Genomic DNA, 19,065 nt, shown 5'->3' with positions numbered 1-19,065 from the left:
CCAGGTGTTTGGCGACTTCTATAACAAACTCTATAATTGCCTAACCCCAGCACAACATCCAACTTTTGATTTGGCTGCTTTTGAGGAGTTCATGTCGGGCCTGAAGCTCCCCCAGTTGTCAGATTCGGATCTGCATTTACTAAACGCACCCGTTACAGAGGATGAGGTGGATAACACTGTTAAGGCTCTCCCCTCCCACAAAGCCCCAGGTCCGGATGGCCTCCCATACTCCTATTACAAACATTTCCTCCCCATCCTGTCGCCTCATCTAGTGACCCTGTATAACTCACTGCTTCTAGGTAAGTCACCTCACCAACATTTTATTCACTCCTTCATCACGGTCATTCCTAAACAGGACAAGGACCCGACCCTACCAGACAACTACAGACCTATAGCCCTTTTAAATTCAGACTACAAACTATTTACAAAAATCCTTGCAAACCGTTTGTCCCAATTCCTGACGAAGCTCATAGACAGAGACCAGGTGGGCTTCGTTCCAACCAGGCATGCGGGTGACAACACCCGGCGAACTATAGACCTAATTGACATGCTGAACAGGGTTCGTCGCCCCGCCCTGATTCTCAGTCTGGATGCCCAAAAGGCATTTGACAGGTTAAGCTGGCCCTACATGTTCGCGACCCTCACTAGATTTGGCCTACGGGGACCCTTTCTCTCCGCACTACAATCCCTATACTCCAACCCCTCTTCCCAGGTCCGATTATTGTCCTTCACCTCCCAATCATTCCCTATGACAAACGGGACGAGACAGGGTTGCCCTCTCTCCCCGTTCCTCTTTATACTCTGCCTAGAGCCCCTGGCAGAGGCTATTAGATCTCACCCTGATATCAAGGGGGTTCCCATGCGGCAAAGGGAGTATAAATTATCCTTATTTGCGGATGACGTCCTCCTTACTCTGACCAGTCCCCACATTTTCCTCCCTTCCCTGCATGCCCTACTCACTCAATTTAGCTCCCTATCAGGCTATAAGGTCAACACGGCGAAGACGGAGGCCCTCCCCCTCCATGTTCCCCCGGAGGAACTTCTGTGTCTGCAAAATACATTCCCCTACCGATGGTGCGCATCGTCCCTCAAATATCTTGGGGTTCAGCTAACGACTTCCTACGCCGCCCTTTATCCGACCAATTACATCCCTTTGTTTAAGTCTATCAACAGTATGTTATCTCGATGGACCTCCCTTCCTTTGTCCTGGATAGGCCGAATTAATGTGCTAAAAATGTCCATCATGCCCAAACTGTTATATTACTTTGAAACCTTGCCTGTCCCCATCCCGATGTCACAGATTAAGTTGCTTAAGCGCTGGTTCTTGAAATTTATTTGGAATGGCAGGGCCCATAGAGTGGCCGGGTCGGTGGTTTTTGCCCCCAAGGATCAGGGGGACATGGGTGCCCCGGACGTCTACAAATACTATCTGGCATCTCATCTGTGCCCGATAGTGTCTTGGTCGTGCCTGAGACCTCCGAATCGCTGGACGGAGATTGAGATGGGTTCCCTATATCCGACCCATCCTTGCTCCTTGGCGTGGTCGCCGGGGACAATGGGGGACCCCAGGCTGCTGGATCTCTGCCTGGGTCCCATGTTGTTCACGCTTAGACTGTGGCGTTCCTGCTCTTCCAAATTTGCATGGTCATCACCCTGTCCCCCCCTCTCTAACGTGCTGTTTAACCCTTTAGTTCCTGACAGTCTATCACATGTTCGTATGTTCCCCTGGGCTAAAGAGGGATTGTTCCAACTCCGCCACTTCGTTCACCCTGTCACGCGTAAACTTAAGCCTTTTTCGGTCCTCCAAACTGACAGTCAACTCCCAAACCACGTGCGGTATTCGTACCTCCAGATAACTCACTACTTTTCCACTCTTTCCCCCTCTCTCTCCCTCGCCACACCGACGCCTTTTTGAGCTGCTCTGCTCCCAGGGCCCCTACCAAGCAAAGCTTATCTCTAGTATTTACCATATACTCCAGCAGAGGTCCTCTCTCACTGCCCTATCCCACTCCTACATGGATAAATGGACGCAGCTCCTTAATCAACAAATCACCCTCCCACAATGGTCCAGAATTTGGTCCTCCACCTCTAAAATTTCCAGATGCGTGGCAGAGAGAGACAGCATATAAAGTCCTACTGTTCTGGTATAGGACCCCCGAGGTTATTCATCGGTATGACCCCTCTCTTTCTCCCATGTGCTGGAGGTGTGGGAAGACCAAGGGAACGCATTATCATATCTTTTGGCAATGTGCTCTAATTACTCCTTTCTGGGCCATGGTTTCTCACGTGCTCCAGCAGATCTTTGACACCCCCATTCCATTAGATCCTGCCCACCTTCTCCTAGGCCTTCCCTTCCCGGAGTTGGGGAAGGCAGCTAATAAATTAGCCTCCTATGTGCTGCTTGCTGCTAAAAGAGCTATCCCCTCTAATTGGTTGTCTACTCAGCCCCCAACGCAGACTCAGCTGATACAAACCATCAAGGACATACGCAGGATGGAACATTTGACGGCTATGGTGGAGGATGGGATTGACCGGTTTGGCGTGATTTGGACCCCATGGGATGCCTCGACCTTTGGACTCCCACAGGTGCCCTTGGTACCCCTAGCCACCCGGTCGGTGTCCATCTCCTAGTGTTCCCTGACCTTCTCACTCCCCAATGTTTTGTATCTTGTCGGTACTTTGGGTCTTTTTATGCTGGCCCATCGGCCACCCGAAGCTTACCTTATCTCTTGAGGAAATTTATAGTGGTATGTAACCCTCTTTTGTCAGATGTTAGTCATGTTATTAAAGCTCCAGTTCAAGACCCCAACCCCTGCATTACGACATATATGATGTCTCTCAGTCTTTCTTTTTTATATTGTTTTACGTAATATTTTTCTGTTGTTTATTTCCTTTATGCGTTCTGTTTTGCTTTGTTTTCTTTTAGTTATTTGTTTTTATCCTTGGGCTGCTACTGTATATCTGTAGCCACAATGCGGTTATATCAGTCTCTCCAATATGGTATGCTCCAGACTTTCTTTGTCTATTGTCAGTTCTGTATCTTTTCATTTTCTGTAAAAAAAAATTCTCTCAATAAAAAATACAATAAAAAAAAAAAAAAAAAAGGCATGCCGGGAATGCTAACTGCACATTGGCTGTGCTCTCAGCCAAACTATCAAACCATCCAATGGCTGGTGTCATAACGAATCACATGTGCAGCACCATAGCAGTTGAAGATTAAACAGAGGCAAAGATGGCAGCTTCCTTGGGTGAAAACGATAGGGGAGTTTACTTCCACTTTAAGGGGTCTGTGGTAGTAGAGCCGTCATTTAATCGTATAGCAGAAATTGAGCCGTCTAGATATTCTGTGTGGGCAAGAAAGGCAAGCAAGCTCCCATTCTTCCCCCCATGTTCGTGTATTTTAGCCATCTGATATAGTTGTTGCTTTTTGGTCATGTCCACTAGGTGTAGTTGTAATGCCTTATGGGCGTTTGTTAGATCCCCTCGAGTCACAGCCGAAGCATTTAGTGTGTGTCTGGACCTTGCCTCCTCTAAGGTTCGCTCAAGTGCAGCTTGTTAGGCCCTCCCAGTTAGTCTATAGTGCTTAATACGAGATATGTATGAGCCATGCAGTACTGTCTTAAAGGCATCCCATGTGGGGCTCGGCGGTGTTGTATCAAGGTTGGAGGACCAGTAATTTACCATGTCCACTGGGATAGACTCCTGTATCTCGGGCGTGGATATCGTGGATATCCACAATGGATTAAGTCTCCACACCCGAAACGGAGGCTTGTGTCATACGGTGAGGGTTACCTGTATAAGTGAGTGGTCCGACACGGTCTGTGGAACATATTTAATTGCCCTGATAACCGGTAGTAGGTCTTTTGTGGCAAGTGCATAATCCAACCTAGAGAGAGAACCATAGGTATTTGATTGACAGGAGAATATTTTTTCATTAGGAAACTTCCAACGCCATATATCCATATGCCCCACACCATTTACTAAACAATTTTGACTCAGTTACTTGAGGTTTTAGTCTATCCCTAGTGGGCTGCAACACTAAGTTGAAATCCCCAACAATAAACGTAGGAGAAACAGGTAGGAGTGATAGTTTAGCACTCAGGTCTGAAAATACTGTGGTCGCGACTGGCAGGGGAACATATATCGTGACCAAAATAATTGGCTTTTTCTGCATAGTAACATGTAACACCAGATACTGGCCCTTAGGGTCCGAGATTACCTGGTGACATTCAAAGAGTCCCTTACGAATCAAAATGGCCACCCCACGGGCATAGTTGGAGTATGTGGAGTGAAAATTGAGCTACCCACTGCTTTTTTAGTGCAACGATTTGAGCCCATAAATGGGTCTCTTGTAGGCAAAGAACATGGGGGCGTAACCTTTTTAGTTGTTTATACACCAATGCACGCTTAAATTTGGAATTCAGCCTGCGCACGTTGCACGAGCAAATGGTTACCTCAGCCATAGGAGGGTTAGGTTCATCACAAGGCTGAGATAGAGCGGGTGCAGCTTGTCCAGGAGCCCCGGGCCATTCCCCCTTGAGCCAGCCAGAGCCACAGCATTACCAGTGGGACAAAGTGACACAAACATTCATCCATCCATACACCTTACATACCAATACTAAACTATACACATATAACAATAAACTGTCAATAGGCAGCAACAACCCTGCCCTGCTCCCACGGAACCGGAGAAGGCTTACACCCAGAACTAGGGCCATGCATGGGGCACATGAAATGATACCCATATGTTATTCTTCAACAAGGCAGTTCCACCACTGGCTGGCTTATCATCGTTCTCCCAGAGCAGCTTCTGCATACTCATCCGAAGGGGGGGGGGGTGGGAGTTTTCCTGCAAGAGAGGTAATTGTGGTTGATCCCATTTCAATTGGTAAAGGTGTTGTAATATTCATCACACAAAACATAGGTGGGGACAAGAAAAGTAAAAGCCGTCATCCATCGGGGCAGGCATTCATCAGGTAGGTTCACGTGGAGGTTGTGGCAGAGATTTCCACCACGCCATGACATTGTTAGGTGACTGAAAGAAATGAACTTTCTCCTGGTGGAAAACGCGTAGGGTAGCTGGGAATATCATGGAGTACTGAACAGCATGGTCCTGCAATTTTTGTTTAACAGACTGGAATTGCGCTCTTTGATTGCGGATGGCCACCGAATAATCAGGGTATAGTGACACTTCTGCGTTGTTGATCTTCAAGCTTCCTTTCAGTCTGGCTGCACGCAAAATAGAGTCCCTGTCTCTGTAGTTCAGCAGTCGTAGGACCATTGTGCATGGAGGATTTCCTACGGGGAGAGGTCTGCCCGGGACCCAATGCGCCCGTTCAATCACGAAGCAAGGGAACAGGAGATCGCGACCGAACTCCTGCTCCAGCCAGCTCTCCATAAAGGCAACCGGGTCAGATCCCTCCACCCGCTCAGGGAGACCAACCAGCCTCAGATTGTTTCTTCTAAGGCAGTTCTCAAGGTCGTCTACCTTTTCCTCTAGGGTGGCTATTTTCCCGCCCACGGCAATGAGCTTAGGTAGCAGAGGGTTAACTGTGTACTCCATGTCGCTAATGTGTCTTTTAGTCTCAGTAACCCGTCCATACATTTTTTGAACATCCTGTCTTAGTAGTGTAAAATGACTTATTTCAGGCACTGTCCCCATTAAAGCAGCGTGGTTTACCTTAATGGTCTGCAGCACTTCCATCAGCATAGGCTCTTTCTCTTCCTCCACCACTTCCTCTCCCACCAATGTTTGCGATATCAGGATCGGGGGGTCAGGCAGTCTCGGGGAGGATGGTGGAGAGGCACCCGAAGCATCCCCAAAGAGATCTGGTGTGGAAGCAGGCGATACAAAGGGTGCTGTGTTGGCGGTGCGGCGGCCATCTTGGCCCGAGCGCGTGTGGACATTGATTCGTGCCGGCGGCTGTCTTCTCCACTTGCCCATACGCCAATTCCACCAGTCGGTGATACAGGGCTGTCCTCTGGTTCCAGCAGTATCTGTTGTGCGGCGCTTCAGGTGAGATCAACCCAGCATTGAGCAGGATTAATGCAGATGTCAGAGCTGCGCGGGAAGATGTCCGCTCACATGTCCTCCTAGGCCACGTCCCCCCTGCTCATTGGGATCTTTAATCCTGCCCAAATTTTTCTATACCCCTCCCCAGCTCTGTGCCTCAAAACATTTCTGTGAGAGATCTATAGACAATTCCTTGGATTTCATGGCTTGGTTTGTGGTCTGACATGCACTGTTAAAGGGGTTGTAAACCCTTGTGTTTTTTCACCTTAATGCAGCCTATGCATTAAGGTGAAAAAACACCTGGAAGTCACCGGTCCCCCAGCCCCCCATTTTACTTACCTGAGCCCCTTCATCTCCTCAGTGGGGATACACTGTCCCTCTCTCCACGGGGTTCAAACTCTTGATTGGATAGATTGATAGCAGCACAGCTATTGGCTCCCGCTGCTGTCAATCATATCCAATGATGCGGTGCCGGGGCCGAGTCCGGCATTTGTGTCTGTGGACGCAAATGCTGAACTCAGGAGCATGCCCGCAAGGTAACCCCCCTCGGGAGAGCGCTTCTCCTAGGGGGTTATCTGATGGGGGAAGGAGCTGCAAGAGCCACCAGGGGACCCCAGAAGATGTTCAGGGTCACTCCGGAGTAAGTATATGTTTTTTTTTTTTTTATAAATAACAAACGATCCTTTACAATCACTTTAACTGTGGGATCTTATATAGACAGGTGTGTGCCTTTTCAAATCATGTCCAATCAACTGGATTTACCACAGGTGGACTCTAATCAAGTTGTATAAAAATCTCAAGGATGATCAGTGGGAACGGGATGAATTTTGAGTGTCGTGGCAAAGGCTGTGAATACTTATATACATGTGATTTTATTTTTTATTTTTAATAAATTGCCAAATATTTGAAACAAAAGTCTTTTACGTTGTCCTTATGGGTTGTTCTTTGTAGAATTTTAAGGAAAATTATGAATTTAATCCATTTTGCAATAAGACTAACATAATGTGGAAAAAGTGAACCGTTGTAAATACTTTCCAGATGCACTGTATCTTGGCTGATGGATGACACAACACCATGTGATACTTCAGTTTTAAGAATGAGCAAGCGGTGATGTTGAGCTGTTATACACGACACCATCCTGACATCACTGATCACTCATTCATTAGTGAAGAAAAATCATATGGCACTGCAGTGCTGTGTCATCCATCAGCTGGGCTGTGTACTGTATGTGTAAAAGTAGCCACGAATATACACACAGCATCATACTGAGGAGTGAGCTGTCACTATAATGAATGAACACTTGTGGCTGCTTAGTCATTCATTCATAATAGTTAAACATCGTGCAGAGCTGCAGCTCTGTATAATGTATCTGCGACTGATTGTACATACACAGAGTCAAAGCTCTAAGTGATCTTTTATTATTATGAAAGATCACTCAGCTTACAACAGGGCAGGGCTCTGTGGCCCTTTTGGTCTTCAAAAGGTGGTGGAGCTACAGCCAGCATGAAGTGGTGTGTTTATGGGGCAATGAGCGACAAATTAGAACAGGACCAAGTGCTATATATACACATGGTCCCCCTAGGGAAGTAAATACAAAAAAAAACAAAAAAAAAAAACCAAGTTTCCCTTTAACCACTTTAGCCCCGGAAGAATTGACTCCCTTAATGACCAGGCAATTTTTTGCAATACAGCACTGCTTCGCTTTAACTGACAATTGCGCAGTCATGCGGCAGTGTTCCCAAAGAAAATTGACATCTTTTTTCCCCCCACAAATAGAGCTTTCTTTTGGTGGTATTTGATCACCTCTATGGTTTTTATTTTTTGCGCTATAAACAAATAGCGACAATTTTGAAAAAAATTTTTTTTTCAATTTTGCTTTAATACAGATACAAAAAAAAAAAAAAAAAATATATATATATATATATATATAAACAAAACAAATGTCTATCAGTTTAGGCCGATATATATTCTTCTTTATTTTTGGTCAAAAAATAAATCGCAATAGGCATATATTGATTGCTTTGCGCAAAAGATTTCGCGTCTACAACCTATGGGAAAGATTTAGGGACTTATTTTTTTATATATATTGTTTTTACTAGTAATGACAGTGATCTGCAATTTTTAATGGGACTGCAACATTGCGGCAGACAAATCTGATCCCAAATGACACTTTTTGGGGACCAGTGACAATATTACATTGATCAGTGCTATAACAATGCACTGATCAATGTAAAAAGGACACTGGCAGTGAAGGGGTTGACACTAGGGGCGATCGAGGGGTTGTGTTCCCTAGGTGTGTTCTAACTGTAAGGGGGGATGAGCTGCTAAGGACATGACAGATCGCTGTTCCCGACGACTAGAACAGAAGATCTCTCACATGTCATCTGTCAGAATGGGGACCTGCCTTGTTTACAAAGGCAGATCCGCATTCTGAATCTGTACTGGGTGATCGCGGATATCAAGTCCGCCCTGACCCGTGGGCACACTCCCGCAGCGCGCAGTGGGTGTGGTATCGCACGCCCACCCACACGAGCCACCGTACAGCTATGGCGAATCGCCCAGGAGAGCCAACCTGCCACCGTATAACAACGGCGGCTGGCTGGTAAGCAGTTAAAGAAAGGGAAATAACAGTCTTACTGGTAGAATTAACAGGTAATACAGCTATGTTACAGAAGGGCTGAGAAAAACAAACTGTTAATGCTACTGGAAGACTACATTATGTATGTCATTTTTTATTTTGCCCATAGTTCACGCGCACACTGGCTTTTATCAAATATTTATAACAGATAAAACAAAATGCTCCTTATTCATTTGATGACAAAACGGGAAATTGGATCATACTTACCGTAATTTGCCTATCCATGGCAGCATACAGTTGATAGAGCACCGCCTCGACTCTTCCATCAGGACTAGTGAATAGCATAGAAAGACATAACCCCTCCCCCAGCATTCTCTGTAAATATAAAATACTGAGGGTGGGAGCGTATGTTACCATATGCCAGGAAAGGAAAATTACCGCAAGGTAAGGTAACTTACCGTAAGTTGCCTTACGCCAGGAAAATAAATTTTACGGTAAGTGATACAATTTTTCGTTTTCCTGACACCCTCATGGCAGCATACAGATGATAAATAACTAGCTCACAAGGGTGAGTTGATGCTAACAAAAAACATATATTGAGACAAAGATAGAGCCGCATGAATTGTCCTCCTTCCAAACTCCACAGACATCAGGGCTCCTGGATCAATACAATAGTGCTTGAGAAATGTGTGCCAAGGAGACCAAGTGGCGGCCCTGCAAACTGTTTCCAAGGAAACATTAGCTCTCGCTGCCCATGAAGCCGAGATTGCTCTAGTCGAATGAGCAGTCACCTGTGAGGGAAGTTCCATGTTCTTCGCCCTATAAGACTTTTGAATTAATTTGACCATCCGTGATACCAGAGTTCTGCTGTAGGCTTCCTTTCCTCTGTTCTTTCCTCATGGGATGACAAATAATCTTTCACAGTTCCTTAATCTTTCGGTTGCAGCTAAGCAGGCCCAGGGCACCCTAGTGATGTCTAGGTCATGGCAGGAATCTGATTCAGAGTCTGAACACTGGCAGTGCCCAGGGTTCCCTTAAATGATTTAGAGTGGTGACTTTAGGTGTAAATCCTTGGAGGACATAGCTCCACTCTGTCTGGGAAAGAGGAGATGAGGTCATCACCTTTCCCTAGAGAATGAAGTTCAGAAATTCACCTGCCAGATGTAATGGCCAAGAGGAAAGCCATTTTCAGAGATAAATTCCAGTTGGAGGCTTGTTTCACAGATGCAAATAACTGATTGGTGAGGACCTCTAGTATTAAGGAGAGCTCCCATTTAGGAAAAGAGAGACTAAAAAGTGGATGGATCTTTAACAAATGTGATGGCTAGAGGGTCTTCTGCCCATTTTGTATTAGTTGCGGCTGATATAACTGCCACCTGAATCTTGAGGGAGCTCAGACCGAGACCTAGGTCAAAACCAGTCTCAAGAAAACCCAAAACATTGGATGTAGAAGGGGAGGTTAGAACAAAACCTTTTCTGGAGCCACATGACAAGAACGTTTCCCAGATTCTTGTGTATAGACGGCCTTCGTTGCTGTTTTTCTTGCCTAAAGAAGGGTGGAAATTACTTCAGGGGAACATCCTAAAGCAGGGATTTGCAATTAGCGGACCTCCAGCTGTTGCAAAACTACAAGTCCCATCATGCCTCTGGGTGTCATGCTTGTGGCTGTCAAAGTCTTGCTATGCCTCATGGGACTTGTAGTTCTGCAACAGCTGGAGGTCCGCTAATTGCATATCACTGTCCTAAAGATTCAAACCTCCACCTCTCAATTTCCATACTCGATGCTCCAGCTTCTGCGGGTTTGGATGGGAGAATCTGCCCTGAGTCAGAAGTTGGGGAAAACAAGGGATACTCATTGGAGGGTTAACATTGAGGCTCATTGCCAAATAGGAAAGCATGGCCTCCTTGGCCAGTACTGCCAAGATCTGTACTCATTCCTTCAGGAGTCTCAGGAGGAACTTCGATATGAGTGTGCGAGGGGAAAAAGGCATATGCCGTGATGAAATTCCATGGGCAAGACAGAGCATCTACCCCTTCCACCTGGGGATGAGGAAGGTGAGAAAATAAACGGATGAGCTAGGCATACTCCGGACTTGCGAATAAATCCACCTGGGGGAACGGTCCTGGAAATCTCGACAAGGAGTCTGCCTTCTTTGTTCAGTCTGCCCAGAAGATCTATTAATATGTATGTATCTATACATTGCCCTGAGATGTATTAACCACTTGCCTACCAGGCTAATTCTGACATTTCTCTCCTACATGTAGAAATCATTTTTTTTTTTTTTGCTAAAAATGACATAGAAACCCCAAACATTATATGTTTTTAGCAGATACCCTAGAGAATAAATTGGCAGCTGTTGCAACTTTTTATCTCGCACGGCATTTGCGCAGCAATTTTTCCATTTTCTTTTTTTTGGGGAAAAAAAAAAAGGTTTCATGCTTTAAAAAAAAAAAAAAAAACCCCGTAAAGTTGGCTCAATTTCACACGTTCATGGATTGCCGCCAAACTTCGGTACCTAAAAATCCCCATAGGCGTCTTTCTAAATTTTTTTACTGGTTACATATTTTGAGTTACAGAGGTAGAGCTAGAATTATTGCTCTTGCTCTAACGTTCGCAGCGATACCTCACATCTGTGATTTGAACACAGGTTACATACGTGGGCATGACGTATGTTCACGTCTGTGGCACTTAAAAAATATATATATATATATATATTTATATATTTTTTTTATTGTTAATGTTAATTTTTTTTTAGTTTGACACTTTTTTTTTTTTTTATCACTCTTATTCCTATTACAAGGGATGTAAAGTTCCCACATCTCACCTCTAGGCTGGGAAGCCTGAAATAAAAAAAAAAAAAAAAAAAACAAGCTTGGCTCGGCTGAAAAAGAAGATATCTGAATGTCTAACTGCAGGGATCATTCAGATATCACCACTCAAAATCAAGATCATATGACGGCTGGTAGGCGGGTAGCGGTTAAAGAGGAAGTAAACTCTCCCACTCTGATGCTTCTTTTCATTTAGTCCATTATAGTAAGTAATTATCAAACTATAGCCAATTTAATCCAGCCCAATTCGCATATTACTTCCTTTTTAAACAAACTATACAAAAAATATTGTTTCCAGGGGTAAGGCAGTGCCATCTTGTTTTCTGAGTCCACATTAGAGTGTTTTTCTGCCCCTTGCATGGAGCCCTTCTTGTACTGTTAACCAAGCCTTCGTCTTGATCCAACGTTTCTATGGCAACTCTGCTTCCCTGCTCATAGCCAACTTATTTTATTCTACAGTGTGTACTTGTGCTGATTATCTATTGTTTGCCTGTGTCAGCATTATCTGCTTCAGCTGATAAGACTGTAGTATGCAGTCTGATGCCCAGGTTTACACTCCATGTGATAACACACGTTCACATGGGTTGTAGAAGGAAGCTCTGAATGATTCTGCAGTCTCATGGGATTTGATTGTTGTGCCACAGGGAGGCCTGGTAATGGACAGACAAGCATACAGAGTGTGCCATGAATAAGGGGAGATATGAGCATGCATCAGCGAGGTCATTCTAAAGAACGAAAGGGATTACAGCAATACTAGACAAGTAAGGCGACATCTACAAGCAGTGTTAATTAGGGTTTTTTATGCTGATTTACACGGGATAAAGTTGCGGGGGAGAGTTTACAACCACTTTACATTCCTCTCTGCCCAGAGGATTATTGGTTCTACCTCCCTTAGAAGTGTCCTGCTGCGAGTGCCCCCATTTTTGTAAATATGAGACCACTGCCCTGTTGTCCATACGCAACAGCACTCTCTGGCCTCTGACCTGAAGCTTTAGTGAAGTCAAGGCTATAAATGTTGCTCTCATCTCCAGAATGTTGGACACCGCCCCTGCGGTGGGAAACTACCATCTTCCCTGTACTCTGACCTCTCCACAATGGGCACCCTAAGCTTGCCTGCTGGCGATGGATGTAACTATAGTCCAGGAGAGGGAACCCAAATATGAGGTCTGGAGAGGGTCTCTGGTTTGTCCACCAATGCAGGCTCCTGCACATTACCGCTGTCAACAGGATTGACAGAGAGATATTGCCAATTGTCTCTTCCACTGCACCAAAAACCCAGATTAGATACAGGGCAATATAGGAGGACATTATGCTAATGAGACTCAGGCATTGTGAAGCTGTTAAGTGTGAACTCTGGATGACCCTGATCCTTCGCTGAATGATAATCTCTGCTTTCAGGGGAGGCAATGACACTGTACCCTGTTGCTTATTGAACATCAACCCCAAATAAATCATACGCTGTATTGGAGATAGCTGGCTCTTCTCATGATTTATAAGCCACCTGACCTCCGTTAGCATTTGCAACAGTATCTCCCTGTGGGAGATGAGCTGGATGGGGTTGTGTGCCAGGAGAAGAGTGGTTAACCCTCAGTCCTTTCTCTCTCAAGAGGGCTAGTATAGAAATCAATACCTTTGTGAACATTTGGGAGAGGTGCAAAGGCTAAACAGACATTGGAATTGCAAGTAAATCTGCTCCACCGCAAATCTCAGGTACTTTTGAAAGGAAGGGAGGGAGGATCGGAACATGCAGGTATGCATCTTGAAAAATAATTGTCTGCAGTGACTCCATTTTGAAGCTCTCTATGTGGATGTACTGATTGAGCTTTTTTAGATTTATCACAGGTCTCCAACCGCCTGTTTTCTTTTCTAGCAGGAACAGGGTGGAAAAACAAAACAAAACTGTGAATTGCTCCAAAAAAGGAATTGAGGCAGCTGCCCCCTGGAGCTGGAGTGAAGATATGAACTGTATCAAGGCTTGTGCTTTTTGTGAGGAGGTTGGAATCTCTGTTGTTATGAAAGACCTTAGAGGAGGCTGACAAGAAAAAGTGCAGAAGTGACCATATCAGATTGTTCACAGAACCCACGGGTCCTGACATCACATTGCCCAGACTGGCACAAAATGTTTTAGCCTGTCTCCCTCATGGGGAGCAGTAAGAGCCTTGCTTTTTCTGGCAGCTAAGAAGGAAGCCTGAGTGCCCTTCCAAGATCTCCTGTTATTCTTGCACTCCCGGGATTGTCTGAAATTTCTTCAACCTGAATGACGGAATTTTGAACTCTGGATCTTCACATTCTTCTATCTTGGGGAAGCAACTTGCCTACCATAACTCTGGAAATAGTCATCTCTGAACAGAGCCTTTACATCGAATGGAATTTTGCACCAGTTTTGTTTTGATGCCAAATTGGCCATCCAGGGTTTCAGCCATAAGGCCTGCTTTGCCATACCAGTATGTAGCATAGATTTGGCCGAATGAATTGTGTCAATGGCTGCATCACCTACAAAGACTGCTGACAACTTAAGCTCCTCTAAGGCCTTGATTATGTCATTTTTTGGACCATCCTGGTGTAGGGCCATCTCAACATTTTCTATCCTAGTGGCATTGGACACAGAGAGAAGGGCAATGGCAGGCTTACAAGGTGCCCGAGGCCAAGTAACTCCTTTTTAAATTCTAAATCAACTCTCCTATCTAGGGGATCCTTGAATAAAACAGAATCTTCCATAAGGGTTATGTTCTTCGCTAGGTTTACAACCACTGCATCCACAAATGGCATTAAGCTTAAAACGTGTGTATCTGATTCTGCTAAAAGACATAATTTGCTAAGCCATCCTAGCAAGAACTTCTTATACGTTTTCTTCCATCCGTCCTCAATAATAATTTCTTTAATTTTGCCAGTCAAGGGAAAGATAACCTGTTTCCTCTTAAGAAACGGAAAATATCTTTTTGGTTTTTGGGGGGGGGGGGGGGTACTTCTGGGTCCTCCCATGTATCGGTACTCTAAACCACTGAATGACTGAATGAAGGGTTGCACAAAGGAAAAACCGAACCCAGAGGGCTCTGAATCTTCTGAAGAATCCTCCGAAGAGTCCTTTGGTAGTGAACCTCTGGCTGTATGCCCTTGTGGTGGCAAATGGGTACTGATTGGTGACAAACCATGAATGTTAGGGTCTGCTTCAGAAGCTTGAGGAGTTGGCTGCTAGCTCTGGAAAGAAACTGGATAACACTGCGCCCACGAGATCCAAGCCATGCATCCACATCCCCCGGGAGCTTGGAAAATGGCTGCGCCGTGCATGCACAGAGGACCAGCCAGATACAAGCTGGGATAAAATAAATAGAAAGGAAAGAAAAACAATGAAAAAAAATAAAAGACAGTGAAAACCTGTAAAAAGATAAAAAAAAAAAAAAGAAAGGCAACCTATCCTTCTGTATAACCCACAGCATACACCAAATCGGGTAGGCAGACTGCATTCCTGTGAGGAAACTCTGCAAAACCCCAAAAGATCCACAGAAGGGGTTCCCAGTCTTATCAGCACTGTTAGCAGCCGAAGAACAGGGACTGCGCATGGGAGAGGCTGAACCTGGCAGAAGCTGCTTAGAGCAGAGAATAGGACATACTGATACTCTTTACCAGTCAAGAGGAAATGAGGAGGGGGGGGAAGAGAATGCCGGGGGAAGGGTTATGTCTTTCTTTTATGGTATTCACTAGTCCTGAGGGAGGAGTTGAGGTGGAGCTCTATCATCTGTATGCTGCCATGGAGGTGCCAGGAAAATGTGTTAAGATGATCCTAACAGGTACCAGTCCTGCACTGGGTCTCCTATTCTTTAAAGTAAAAAATAAAAAAAAACACAAGATCAATGGTTATAACTAGTTAGGCAAGTCTTCACAAACAATTTTCCCATTAGGTTATATGTGCGTTTAACATATTTTATGCATGTTATTTACCTGTAAAAGCCTCTCTGGTGTTTACTGTACATCCAAAAGACCTGAGACTTCTGCTCCCCTTCCCTCCTACCCCAGCATCTACATAAAGTCATGCACATAGGTGGGGGGGGTGGGGTAGAGAAACTGCCAGCACTGAAAAGTACACACTCCCAGGAGTGAAGGAGGCATGGAGAGAGAAGACTGTATTGTGGAACAGTTAATATTTCTATTAAGCAAGTTTCAAAATCATATTACAAAGGGATACAAATATGCAATAGAAAAACATTGCAAATAAGCATTTAAAATACTTGATTTGTGGTTTAACCTGCGATTTTTAAAGTTGGTGCTAGAGTGTTTTATTATGATGTTTCCAATTCCAGAATGAATGAATCTCAGGAAAGACTGACACTAGGACCTGGACTGCAGAATGCAGGTGCATTTCCACAGTAAAAGTTCCACACTGTTAAAACAATTCCATCTATTTATTAGTTTAAATAGAGGATCCAGTACTGTATTTTAAAAAAAGTAATTAAGAAGAGCATGGGAAACAGACCACGTGAATCCCACAATTTAGCTACCACTGTAATTTGATACTAGGAATAAGCTATTCTGGGACTGGAAGAACCATATAAGAAATGGAAAGGAGTTCCACTTATCCTATATTTTCTTCTAATGGTAAAAGTACCTTGAAGAGGCCCTTTTATCAGTTTCTCAGATGCAAAGGTAGCAAAGTCATGATGCTTCTGGCGCTCCCAGCCATGGGGACAGCAGTTCATAATGTCTGGCAGGGCAGGACTAATTTAAAGCAAGACTCCACTTTTGTTGAAGAAAACCAATTCCCTCTGGGTGATCTATGTATAATGAAAGGTTTACCAAATTTTGTTGCAAGTGTATACCTCTTCTGTTATAAAGAACTTGCGGTTTGTTTCACCATGTCCTTCATTATTAACCACCTAAGCAAATGTCTGTGTCTAATAAAGAAAGCTGCAGTTTCTGTATCCCTTCGGTAGACAAGCCAAAAGAGTACATAAATTCCTATTGCAGGGGATAGCTAGTATAAGTTAGCCACATTCAACTGGACTTGTTCTGTAATGTTGAAGATGTTTTGTAGCTTATTCAATTCACTTCTTCAGTTCCAATAAGTGTCAGAAATATAGCCCAGCATTATATCCACACCTTAATCCAATGATCATGGAATGTGCATGTCTTAATTGTCCGAGAACAGGATGGAAGGCCTGAATGTTGAGGGGAACCATCCTATTCTAGTTAGATAATCCCATTTTTTTTTTCTGTCAGTAAGTTTCCATAAGAGTTTCTTGACTTACATGGCTAAAGAAGAGAATTGTCAAATCAGAGATGTTAAAACAGTATTATATGTTGAAGGTTCCCACATCTGTTCAGGCATGGTTGTTCCATTTTGACGTAGTTCGCCTTTTTCATGCCTCTTGCGAACCAATTGTCTTCTCTGTTCGGACAATGCACTACACTGTCCTTAAAAGAATGTCCCTTTTCCTTAAGGTGTAGGAAACATCTAGGCCTGTAGAATTTGCTCTGCTATGTTGGGCCATTCATTTGTGGAGAGGTTGTTTTGTCTCCCCAACTCACAGGTGTTTTTTTACTATCAATACACCATTTTGCATTTACCAAGTTACTTTGCTCGAGATTGAGTGATCTGTTTTTTGGATGTACAAGCTTCTACCTCAGTGTAATGCTGGGCTTGCAGGAGACAGGGATGCAGTGTTTGTTAAAGATCCTTCTGAGTTTTTTTCAGCACTTGGGCTGCATATAGGATCACTAGATTACTCAGAGTTTTCCAGCTTCTCTCCTGTGTTTGACAGTCCCATGTATTTATTTGGCCTTGTGGATGTTTTGCAAAGCACCCCCTGAGATGTCTGTTACTTGTCCTTAGATTCTCTGTTTTTACAGTATCAGTCCATAAGTTTTTCTTGTCTCTTCTGAGAAAATCAGCGATTCAATCACACAAAGCAAAGTGACATTTCTGAGGGCATTTCAAACACCAACAACATTAAACAGAACACCTCCAGGTGGCATAATGCATTTTTTTCCTAGCAACTGTAAATTACAGTGGCCGCCAATTTAACTGGCAAGGTAATATTTAAGAACATTTAATTAAAATAACATGTAGAAATCGTATATGCTATATTACTTTTATGAAAGAAAAATTGAGTTTTCCTTTAAAGTTAATGGACTGAGGTTGCAGATTGTTTGAATTTTGGGTAACTGCAAATCAAGCTTGATCTACTGTAGAAAACTGAAAACCCAGCGGATTAATGTGATCATCTCTAGTATGGCACATAACCGTTAGGGCTCAACTTGTTTCGGCTTTAACAAGGCTTTGGACAGGCTTTGTTAAAGCTTTCAACGCTAGTCAAAGTTCCCGTCACTAAATAAAATGGTTAGCTTACAGTCCTGTTTACACCTGCTTTTGCGTTGCTTCAAAAATGATACCCCATGTAGCTTTAGTGGTGCTTCAAAGCGTCTTCAAAACCCTCCATAGAAGTATATGGCAAAGCTCACTTAAAATCCCACCGAAGCACCAGGCAAAAGCAAGTGTTAACAGGCCAGTAAGCTAACCCTTTTATTTAGTGACAGGAGCTTTGACTGGCATTCAGAGAGATTTAACAAAGCGTGTTCGAAGGCTTGCTTTGAAGCAAGTGTAAACTAGAATTAAGAATGCAAGTGATATGACTGCATTCTAATTTTTTTTTTTTTTTAATGAAATCAAATTCAATCTTTCTTCAACTATTTTACAAACATTGAAGCTTTTGCATGCACCAATTCTGGCTTTCAAAATAGTTAATTAAATGAAATTAAAACACAAGTGTTTCATAAATAATAAATTCATTTTTGATTATTCTGTTACGGCTATTTAAAATAGCTGATAGAAATGGATCCATTAAAGGCTTCACAAAAGACCAGTAAGCTTTACGAGTGAAACAAAATCTACTGGATGAGATATGGCCAGCAAATTCCAAGTTTCACAAAGATCAGTTGAAGACACTGTGGGAAGCAGGGCACTGTTTTACAGGCTGAAATGATCAGGTAGGCCTAGCAGAATTTATTATGCGTTTCCCTTTCATGATGTACAAAACAAGACTAGCACACAGCATATGACAACTGCACTGAACTACCTACTAGCTTGTACATCCCACTGTCATAACTCCCCCCCCCCCCCACCAAAAGAATGCACTCTCAAGACTGCTTTTGTTCTCTACAGCACACTCCTGTTAAAAGGAGGGACCATACAAGCAGTTTCCTGCTACTGTATAAAGCTACATCCGAAACACTCTTGCATTATACGGTACATGGACGTGTCTTGCAAAAGTTACACCATTTTTTTTAGCATGTTTGAAAACGTAGCACTTTTGATATAGATCATCTTCATGTAGTAGTTGGCAATGCAGTCTCTACACATCCATCAGGAAAATGATACTTCGTTATTTTAGTAGTCCGCTTCTGTTGTGCAGAACCTGTGAAAAGAAGACATTTCACCAATTACAGCAACAGCTAATATTTGATTGCTTATGGATTTGGAAAAAAAAATCTTAAAATAAATCTAGCAGTCTAGAACTTTGGGTACTTTCATTACTGATTGTGGGGGCTACTATTCTTTTTTTTTTCCTTAACTACAGTGGGTATAGAAAAGAATCACCCTCATTAAAATATTCACATTTTATTATTTTGCAGCCTGAAATGAAAACTGACA

At 43.6% G+C, this 19,065-nt stretch overlaps 1 protein-coding gene across 1 annotated transcript in view; it reads right to left on the bottom strand.

Moving 5' to 3' along the window:
* Nucleotides 1-18,183: 18,183 nt before the first annotated feature.
* The window catches only part of LOC143924453 (forkhead box protein K1-like), a 117,017-nt gene continuing 116,135 nt past the window's right edge, over nt 18,184-19,065 (bottom strand). The window contains exon 10 of the mRNA XM_077448778.1: nt 18,184-18,829. The gene's annotated coding sequence lies outside the window, so the exon portion shown is untranslated. The remainder of the gene's footprint in view (nt 18,830-19,065) is intronic.

The sequence above is a fragment of the Lithobates pipiens genome, unplaced genomic scaffold, assembly GCF_037356315.1.
Source record: "Lithobates pipiens isolate NorthernLeopardFrog02 unplaced genomic scaffold, aLitPip1_a1.2 Scaffold_22, whole genome shotgun sequence".
NCBI lineage: Eukaryota > Metazoa > Chordata > Amphibia > Anura > Ranidae > Lithobates > Lithobates pipiens.
This window is presented reverse-complemented; position numbering and strand designations above follow the sequence as displayed.